We start from the raw sequence: 11242 nt of genomic DNA on the forward strand, positions 1-11242 counted from the left end.
AAACTTTGGGCGACAGCGGAAGCAGTCCACTGACCAGTAAATCCCTTCCTCTTGTAACCTAGCTCACGCAAACCACCCCACCAACTCCCTCAGTGTCAATTTCCTCCTTCCCCAGGAATGCCAATAGTCCTGCAGGCCATGTCACTGGCAATTCTGACGAGTCCTCTCCTGCCTGGAATTCCTCCGATGCATCCTTGCGTGTAACTCCTACTGCTGCTGGCGCTGCTGTTGTTGCTGCTGGGAGTCGATGGTCATCCCAGAGGGGAAGTCGTAAGACCACTTTTACTACTTCCACCAAGCAATTGACTGTCCAACAGTCCTTTGCGAGGAAGATGAAATATCACAGCAGTCATCCTGCTGCAAAGCGGATAACTGAGGCCTTGGCATCCTGGGCGGTGAGAAATGTGGTTCCGGTATCAATCATTACTGCAGAGCCAACTATAGACTTGTTTGAGGTACTGTGTCCCCGGTACCAAATACCATCTAGGTTCCATTTCTCTAGGCAGGCGATACCGAAAATGTACACAGACCTCAGAAAAAGACTCGCCAGTGTCCTAAAAAATGCAGTTGTACCCAATGTCCACTTAACCACGGACATGTGGACAAGTGGAGCAGGGCAGACTCAGGACTATATGACTGTGACAGCCCACTGGGTAGATGTATTGACTCCCGCCGCAAGAACAGCAGCGGCGGCACCAGTAGCAGCATCTCGCAAACGCCAACTCTTTCCTAGGCAGGCTACGCTTTGTATCACCGCTTTCCAGAATACGCACACAGCTAAAAACCTCTTACGGCAACTGAGGAAGATCATCGCAGAATGGCTTACCCCAATTGGACTCTCCTGTGGATTTGTGGCATCGGACAACGCCAGCAATATTGTGTGTGCATTAAATATGGGCAAATTCCAGCACGTCCCATGTTTTGCACATACCTTGAATTTGGTGGTGCAGAATTATTTAAAAAACGAGAGGGGCGTGCAAGAGATGCTGTCGGTGGCCAGATGAATTGCGGGACACTTTCGGCGTACAGGCACCACGTACAGAAGACTGGAGCAACACCAAAAACGCCTGAACCTGCCCTGCCATCATCTGAAGCAAGAAGTGGTAACGAGGTGGAATTCAACCCTCTATATGCTTCAGAGGTTGGAGGAGCAGCAAAAGGCCATTCAAGCCTATACAACTGACCACGATATAGGAGGTGGAATGCACCTGTCTCAAGCGCAGTGGAGAATGATTTCAACGTTGTGCAAGGTTCTGCAACCTTTTGAACTTGCCACACGTGAAGTCAGTTCAGACACTGCCAGCCTGAGTCAGGTCATTCCCCTCATCAGGCTTTTGCAGAAGAAGCTGGAGACATTGAAGGAGGAGCTAACACTGAGCGATTCCGCTAGGCATGTGGGACTTGTGGATGGAGCCCTTAATTCGCTTAACAAGGATTCACGGGTGGTCAATCTGTTGAAATCAGAGCACTACATTTTGGCCACCGTGCTCGATCCTAGATTTAAAACCTACCTTGGATCTCTCTTTCCGGCAGACACAAGTCTGCTGGGGTTCAAAGAACTGCTGGTGAGAAAATTGTCAAGTCAAGCGGAACGCGACCTGTCAACATCTCCTCCTTCACATTCTCCCGCAACTGGGGGTGCGAGGAAAAGGCTCAGAATTCCGAGCCCACCCGCTGGCGGTGATGCAGGGCAGTCTGGAGCGACTGCTGATGCTGACATCTGGTCCGGACTGAAGGACCTGCCAACGATTACGGACATGTCGTCTACTGTCACTGCATATGATTCTCTCCCCATTGAAAGAATGGTGGAGGATTATATGAGTGACCGCATCCAAGTAGGCACGTCAGACAGTCCGTACGTATACTGGCAGGAAAAAGAGGCAATTTGGAGGCCCTTGCACAAACTGGCTTTATTCTACCTAAGTTGCCCTCCCACAAGTGTGTACTCCGAAAGAGTGTTTAGTGCCGCCGCTCACCTTGTCAGCATTCGGCGTACGAGGTTACTTCCAGAAAATGTGGAGAAGATGATGTTCATTAAAATTAATTATAATCAATTCCTCCGTGGAGACATTCACCAGCAGCAATTGCCTCCACAAAGTACACAGGGAGCTGTGATGGTGGATTCCAGTGGGGACGAATTGATAATCTGTGAGGAGGGGGATGTACACGGTGATGAATCGGAGGATGATGATGAGGTGGACATCTTGCCTCTGTAGAGCCAGTTTGTGCAAGGAGAGATTAATTGCTTCTTTTTTGGTGGGGGTCCAAACCAACCCGTCATTTCAGTCACAGTCGTGTGGCAGACCCTGTCACTGAAATGATGGGTTGGTTAAAGTGTGCATGTCCTGTTTATACAACATAAGGGTGGGTGGGAGGGCCCAAGGATAATTCCATCTTGCACCTCTTTTTTCTTTCATTTTTCTTTGCGTCATGTGCTGTTTGGGGAGTGTTTTTTGGAAGGGCCATCCTGCATGACACTGCAGTGCCACTCCTAGATGGGCCAGGTGTTTGTGTCGGCCACTAGGGTCGCTTAGCTTACTCATACAGCTACCTCATTGTGCCTCTTTTTTTCTTTGCGTCATGTGCTGTTTGGGGAGTGTTTTTTGGAAGGGCCATCCTGCGTGACACTGCAGTGCCACTCCTAGATGGGCCAGGTGTTTGTGTCGGCCACTAGGGTCGCTGAGCTTAGTCACACAGCTACCTCATTGCGCCTCTTTTTTTCTTTGCGTCATGTGCTGTTTGGGGAGTGTTTTTTGGAAGGGCCATCCTGCGTGACACTGCAGTGCCACTCCTAGATGGGCCAGGTGTTTGTGTCGGCCACTTGGGTCGCTGAGCTTAGTCATCCAGCGACCTCGGTGCAAATTTTAGGACTAAAAATAATATTGTGAGGTGTGAGGTGTTCAGAATAGACTGAAAATGAGTGGAAATTATGGTTATTGAGGTTAATAATACTTTGGGATCAAAATGACCCCCAAATTCTATGATTTAAGCTGTTTTTTAGGGTTTTTTGAAAAAAACACCCGAATCCAAAACACACCCGAATCCGACAAAAAAAATTCGGTGAGGTTTTGCCAAAACGCGTTCGAACCCAAAACACGGTCACGGAACCGAACCCAAAACCAAAACATAAAACCCGAAAAATTTTCGGTGCACATCTCTAGTTAAAAGGCCTCGGACTGGAGCTTTCTTGGGCTCAGAAAAGATGATGTCATCTTTCTGAGCCCTGGGGAGCGTCCAGGAAGCGTAAGAGAAAGCTGCTGCGGCCGCTATACTCTGTACGCAACCTACGTACTTTGTACACCATTTGCGTACAGACTCCCGTACCGTGGCCCTCATTCCGAGTTGTTCGCTCGCAAGCTGCTTTTAGCAGCTTTGCACACGCTAAGCCGCCGCCTACTGGTAGTGAATCTTAGCTTATCAAAATTGCGAACGAAAGATTAGCAGAATTGCGAATAGACACTTCTTAGCAGTTTCTGAGTAGCTCCACACTTAACTGATACATATTTTTGCATGACCTATTTTGGTCCCATTAAAACAAGCACAGCTTGTACTGGTATGGCATGAGAACAGGTGTATGGTTAATATATCTACACCCCCATGCCAGTCTATATTGGGATAGATCAAACCAGGACATAACCCCATTTTTTGACTTGTTCCTCCTACAAATGCAATATGAGTGGATACGGACAATATTTTAATTAAATATAATAAAAATTGTATGTTTTAACAAATTTCATAAATACATACTTAATAAGAGTGCACCCAAAAAAGAGTCTTCTTTACTCTTCGTTTGCTCTAGCCCTTTCCTGACTCTGGGTGCACCACCAGATAATAATAAGAGATTATCTCCGTACAAATGTATACTGGTCCTGATAAACACATGTAATTGTGCAATACTGGTGCGGAATCATCAACCTTCCTGGTAAACCTGTAATTTTGCTGATCCTAGATCAGTTTCCGATTCCTGCACAGTTTAACTAATTCACAAATCTACTCAGTGGTTGGTGGATCTTCTCTTCCCTTACCACTGGTCTGGATCAACTCAGTATCCACCAGAACATCAGAATAGTCTATAATGTCCTCATTTTCCCTAAAAACTGAACTTACCAGACGTAGAAATACTGAGGGTTTTGGAGATCTCTTTTCTGAAATTGGAGATCCAGAAAGCTCGACTATCGATTGGAGGGGCCCATTAACCAAACTCCAGAAAACACTACAAAGGAGAATACGACTTACTTGGGACATTACCACTCTCGAGAATTATAATAAACATAAAATCGTACCCAGAGGCCTCAGACCCAGGATCTTTCCCTCTTTTCCCTTAGCCACAGACAATCTGAAGGAGGAATGGGAAAACACCCTTCTCAAATGTTCCAGTGAATTGATACATATACTCATCAAACACGACACCCTGATCCTGGATCAGGTAGAAAAAGAAATAGAGGAGGTCGGAAAAAGTCTGGAAAAGTGGGAAAAGGATCTCTCGTTCCAATCTACGTTTGAAAAACACAAGAGAGACCTGGAGATTTATGAGAGAAACATCATAGAACGCAAGCGGAACAAACTACAAAGGGACAAACGGGATTTTTCTCAGGGCAATCAATTTCGTTGGAACACACAGCCCCCGAAGCACAGAGAGAGAAAACCAAAAGAGGATTACACTTTCTCCGAGTTCGAATCATCCAATAGCGAAGATTCAGCAAACGAAGTGACGGACGCCCCACGTACCCACTATATCCCAGAGGATAGAGAGGACTCACCTTATTTTTTAGGTCGGGGCCAGAAAACAAGAGGAAGAACCAGACCAGGAGGCCAATACGGAGGGGGAGAAAGAAGAGACAGAGGAAGGAACAACAATTGGGACACCCCACGGTCCTCGAGGTATCCGGAGCGACAGAGGAAGGCTCGATAAATCAATCCACCATGCATCATCTAAAGATCATAAACCTATCTGAGAGAATACTCACCCCAGAACAAACTAAGGTCCTAAGCAAGGGATTATCTTTTTCACCATCCAAACCGTTTAATAGATTCCTGTGGGAGAAAGATCTGAGAATGTATGGGAGAAAATTACTCCTAAAGAAATTCTTCAAGAAACAAGATCCTACACAAGCTCTGGCCGACAATGATCCCATCTGGGACACGGAAGATTTGGGCATGATTGAAATTCTAGAAGAACTTCAACTGGAATCCGGGCTGGAAACGACTAGTAAACGTCGTCCTATATGCAAAGGAAAATCGACTTTCTTTCCCCCCGACAATAATAGCCCAGAAATTAGAGTCTTTATGGATATGGTATCCCGAGAATTTGACACAATTCAAAAGAAAAATCGCAATAGACTTCATTTCTTTCCACCAAATTTGGATGCAGGAGAAAAAGCAGCATTAAAAGAAATACAGGAATGGAAGGAGGTAATAATAAAACCCTCAGACAAAGGAGGGAACATAGTCCTTTGGCCGAGCAAGATGTATGTCACAGAAGCACTTCGTCAGTTAAAACAAACCACCTGCTACCAACGACTACTGAGCAACCCCACATCACGATTCTTGAAGGAATACACTGGATTAATAGAAGAAGCTCTAACCACGGGAACGATCACCAAACAAGAACACAAATACCTGGCCGTACAGAATCCAAAAACACCGACCTTCTATCTTCTCCCCAAGATACATAAAGATCTAAAAAAACCACCGGGCAGACCCATCATGTCTGGCAATGGCGGTCTCTTGGAGCAGCCAAGTCGCTTTCTAGACTTACACCTCCGGGATTATGTTCTTCAACTACCTTCATATTTGAAGGACACATCGGATCTTCTGCGCAAAATTCACAATATCCCTTTTGAGGATAGCTTCCACCTTGTGACTCTGGATGTCGAAGCGCTATACACCAGCATCGACCACCAGGCAGGTTTAAGGGCCACCAAGTACTTCTTGGATGGAGGAGAGAAAAGTACCTTTAATGATCTCCTATATTCCCTATTAGCCTTTGTATTACAGAAGAACTATTTTACGTTTCAAGAACAATTTTACCTCCAAATTAGGGGTACCGCTATGGGGGCAGCATGTGCACCAACGTATGCGAACCTCTTTCTTGGGTGGTGGGAAAAGATGTCTGTGTTTACAGATAACAATGACAAATACACAGTACACATCATCCTATGGCTGCGATACATAGACGACATATTTGTCATCTGGGATGGAGAATCTGAGTTACTTCTGGAATTTATTCAAATTCTCAACACAAACAATCTGAACTTGAAATTAACGCATACCATCAGCCAAGATCGGATAGCCTTCCTGGATGTCCACATATATAAATCCCCCAAAGGATATCTGGCAACTGAATTGTACAGAAAAGAAACCGCAACCAATACTCTATTATTCCAAACGAGCGCACATTTCCCACCAACGGTGGAAAATATTCCCAAGGGAGAATTCTTAAGACTCAGACGCAATTGCTCTGAGGAAGAGGTTTTCAAAGTTAAAAGCCGGGAATTGACAAAGCGATTACTAGAAAGAGGCTACAGTAAGCGCTCATTGAAGAAGGCATGTACCGGAGTAACCAAAATATCCAGAGATTCTCTGATCTTTCAAACCAAATTGACAACACCTCAGGAGAAGGATGAGAAGATCAGATTCATTGGGACTTTCTGTCCGGAATGGAGGCTAATTAAAAAGGCAATAGAAAAACATCTCCCCATTCTGAAATTAGACAGTGACCTAGCACCCTTCATAGACAACAGTATTCAGATGAGTTGGAGGAGAGCAAAGAACATCAAAGATCTCCTAGTCAGGAGTCACTTTCAGAAACCAAAGGTCAAATCAAATACACCAACGGGCTCCTTCCCCTGCGGACATTGCAAGGCTTGTTCCCTCATATCGAAGACTACCTCTGTGATTGACCGTTTTGGAGATCCCATTCAGATCAAACATTTCTTTAACTGCAGCACTCAAGGAGTCATATATTGTATAGAGTGCAACTGCAATTTAAAATACGTCGGGATGACGACAAGAAAACTGAAAGAACGCATATTGGAACATGCAGGAAATTGTCGAAATGTCAATACAGATCTGACCAGGATGAAAAAACTGACTCCGGTGGCACGACACTTTCACTCCCATCACACGGACTTCTCAAAAGAATTTAAAGTGTTTGGTCTGGATAAAATTCAACTGGGAATAAGAGGAGGTGATATGACGAAAGAACTGCTCAAACGGGAAACAGAATGGATTTTCAAATTAAACACATACAAACCTCAAGGACTGAATGAAAGCATTAATTATAGTGCCTTCCTCTGAAAAATAACTATAACAACAAGAATAGTTTAACCATTACTACCAATTGCATAATAATAAAATTGTATAAAATTATTTCTTACCTATCCTGGCATTCACCCAAGTTAAGCAACCCTTTCTCAATAGGCACTCTCACTTTTAATTTTATATTTATATTTATATAAATGGTATATAATCAGCATCATATTTTTAACATCTCACTTATTTATCAAATATATATTTTTATTCACCCAATCACCCCATATATCTCTCTATCTCACACACAAACTAATACCCCACCATACACCTACTTTCCAAACCTAACACTAGCAATCCCCCCAATCCCCCCTTTCCCCACATTATTATTAATTAACTTTCCCAACACTTCCCCTTACTCACTACTAATCACCATACCCCACACTCCCCTCCCTACTTCACCCACATGGTACACAACAATATGGTTTTACACTCAGGCACTTTCCCCTCCCATTCCCCCCCCCCCCCAACCCCCCCCCCCTTCCCCCCGCACAATGCTGTCATATATTTGGCAAACCTGGCACAACACCTCAACAATAAAAACACTATGGTGGTCTTAATTTAATGTACATAAAGAAAATAATTTTTATTCAAATAAAGTTTAGAATTCAGAATTAATAGCTTCACAATTTTAATTTGATTTTTAGATTGCACTATTCATCCCCTCTCCCTATTCCTTACTTCCTTCTACTTACCCATGGGACCTCGCTACTGCTATCCAACACTAAATCACTTCTCTAACCGAGATATATAATTATAAGTATATGGCAGTAACATAATTGCTTATTCCGATGATCAATGACTAAGCAATAATCTAGCTCCATAACCAGAGCATCCCTCATTAATAATTCTTAATTAATTTTTAACCTTCCCGAAAACGAGACCGCCCCTCCACCCTCCTTGTCTCCAGCAAGCCTTAAAACCCATTTGGTTGCTCAGCAACCATACTCATAGAGCTAGGTTAGCAGAATGTGTACCGCTTCTCTTGCCGTCCAGGATCGGAGATCTCCGCCAGACACTGTTAGGTTGCTAGGCAACCACATATACAAATGCGGCCTCTGCCGATTTGATCGAGAGATGCATTCTCCACTAGAACCCTGTGTCATGCTCGACACTCACGAGCCAGGCACAACAGACTTCTCCTGCGTCCGGAAAGCCGAGGCTATTTAGAATCAGTCACCCGCGCTAAGTCCGTGTATGTCAGTTTGCCTAGCAACCGCATACACATACCTCACGAGCCAGGCACAACAGACTTCTCCTGTGTCCGGAAAGCCGAGGCTAATGAGAATCAGTCACCCTCGCTAAGTCCGTGTATGTCAGGTTGCCTAGCAACCGCATACACATACCTGGCGTGAGCCTACGATTGGTCATCTCTCCTTCCGGCCGGGACCTGGGACCTCCCCCTCACCCCGAATAGGCTGATGCTTCCAGGGTTGCCAAGCAACCCTACATACATACAGCTTCCGCCTAAACACAGCAGGAGCTGAACCTGCAATTAGGAAATCACAGCCATTGGCTGACTAATTAATACCAGGGCTTTTAAACCCTGCATCACGCCAGGATAGCAGCAATGGAAGTGAGCAAGCCCGTGGACACGGGTGAAACGCGTTTTCCTACCTAATTCCTATCCAATATGCAGTAAGGACCTTGATTCCTACAATATGCAAGAAGGATTCTGAACCAGGCATGCAAAAAGGTTCTCACACGGGAGAATATCTTTATTATCCTCACCCTTGACTGACCCAGGGACCTGGGCAGTAATTGGTATCACCTTTCATACTAATATAATAAATTTTATTTTTATCAGTTATTATAACTAATTGATAGCATATAAGATGATAGCCCTAGTCTTGATACATACATGTTATACCTGATATAATATTATTCTTTTTGCTCGTCAGACAATATTTGATACATTGTATCTGAGACCTCACTTGATAGCACCCTTGGATATATTACCTATATATTTAAATGAAAGTGTTTTGGATGAAATCCTCACCCAGAAAAGGGCATTTTTGCTGGGTTTTCAGTGTGAATATATACCATAGATAATACTGATGTGCAAACTTATCTGCAATTTTACATGCACATTTTGTCTATAAATTGCCTGAATCTATGCACTATGTTACTTTCTTATTTCTTATAAAGAATTCAATACCTTTTCTATTTTCGTGGACTCTCATCCATGATTCCTGGGAGCAATCCCAGGTCTAACAGGACAGCAGATCCACACTTCTTCCTTAAATCTATTAAATAGGTGCACTCTCATTGGTGAGTGGAACTCCTCATTCATAGGTTACTACCATACCTCACCGCTAGAGCCCAATCTCGTCTGATCTTGGAAGCAAAACGGTGATGGGCTGGGTCAGTATTTGAGGGGTGACCCTCAAAGAATACCCAGTGTAGTAATCTGAGGTTGTTCCAAATCAAAACTCGAATACCAACAGCAGTATCACCACTACTTCTTCCTTCCCATCTCATACAATTTTCTTGATTCTATTCAGGCAAGAACATCGGTATATCACCAATTTTTGGTCTCCTTAACCATCATCTTCTTAGGCGAGACTCAATAGAACCTAATCTTTTCAGTTCTATCCTATCAAGTACCCATTGAGGGCTTAAGTGGCTAAGACTAGACGAGATAGTTTATTTGGTACACATAATCCCGGTGTAACTGATACATATTTTTGCATGACCTATTTTGGTCCCATTAAAACAAGCACAGCTTGTACTGGTATGGCATGAGAACAGGTGTATGGTTAATATATCTACACCCCCATGCCAGTCTATATTGGGATAGATCAAACCAGGACATAACCCCATTTTTTGACTTGTTCCTCCTACAAATGCAATATGAGTGGATACGGACAATATTTTAATTAAATATAATAAAAATTGTATGTTTTAACAAATTTCATAAATACATACTTAATAAGAGTGCACCCAAAAAAGAGTCTTCTTTACTCTTCGTTTGCTCTAGCCCTTTCCTGACTCTGGGTGCACCACCAGATAATAATAAGAGATTATCTCCGTACAAATGTATACTGGTCCTGATAAACACATGTAATTGTGCAATACTGGTGCGGAATCATCAACCTTCCTGGTAAACCTGTAATTTTGCTGATCCTAGATCAGTTTCCGATTCCTGCACAGTTTAACTAATTCACAAATCTACTCAGTGGTTGGTGGATCTTCTCTTCCCTTACCACTGGTCTGGATCAACTCAGTATCCACCAGAACATCAGAATAGTCTATAATGTCCTCATTTTCCCTAAAAACTGAACTTACCAGACGTAGAAATACTGAGGGTTTTGGAGATCTCTTTTCTGAAATTGGAGATCCAGAAAGCTCGACTATCGATTGGAGGGGCCCATTAACCAAACTCCAGAAAACACTACAAAGGAGAATACGACTTACTTGGGACATTACCACTCTCGAGAATTATAATAAACATAAAATCGTACCCAGAGGCCTCAGACCCAGGATCTTTCCCTCTTTTCCCTTAGCCACAGACAATCTGAAGGAGGAATGGGAAAACACCCTTCTCAAATGTTCCAGTGAATTGATACATATACTCATCAAACACGACACCCTGATCCTGGATCAGGTAGAAAAAGAAATAGAGGAGGTCGGAAAAAGTCTGGAAAAGTGGGAAAAGGATCTCTCGTTCCAATCTACGTTTGAAAAACACAAGAGAGACCTGGAGATTTATGAGAGAAACATCATAGAACGCAAGCGGAACAAACTACAAAGGGACAAACGGGATTTTTCTCAGGGCAATCAATTTCGTTGGAACACACAGCCCCCGAAGCACAGAGAGAGAAAACCAAAAGAGGATTACACTTTCTCCGAGTTCGAATCATCCAATAGCGAAGATTCAGCAAACGAAGTGACGGACGCCCCACGTACCCACTATATCCCAGAGGATAGA

At 43.7% G+C, this 11242-nt stretch overlaps 1 pseudogene; it reads left to right on the forward strand.

Annotated features, from left to right (window-relative positions):
• The first annotated feature begins 9605 nt into the window (after positions 1–9605).
• On the forward strand, positions 9606–9723 carry LOC134945633 (5S ribosomal RNA; annotated as a pseudogene).
• The last annotated feature ends 1519 nt before the right edge of the window (positions 9724–11242 follow it).

This window comes from Pseudophryne corroboree, chromosome 1, assembly GCF_028390025.1.
Source record: "Pseudophryne corroboree isolate aPseCor3 chromosome 1, aPseCor3.hap2, whole genome shotgun sequence".
Taxonomy (NCBI): Eukaryota; Metazoa; Chordata; class Amphibia; order Anura; family Myobatrachidae; genus Pseudophryne; species Pseudophryne corroboree.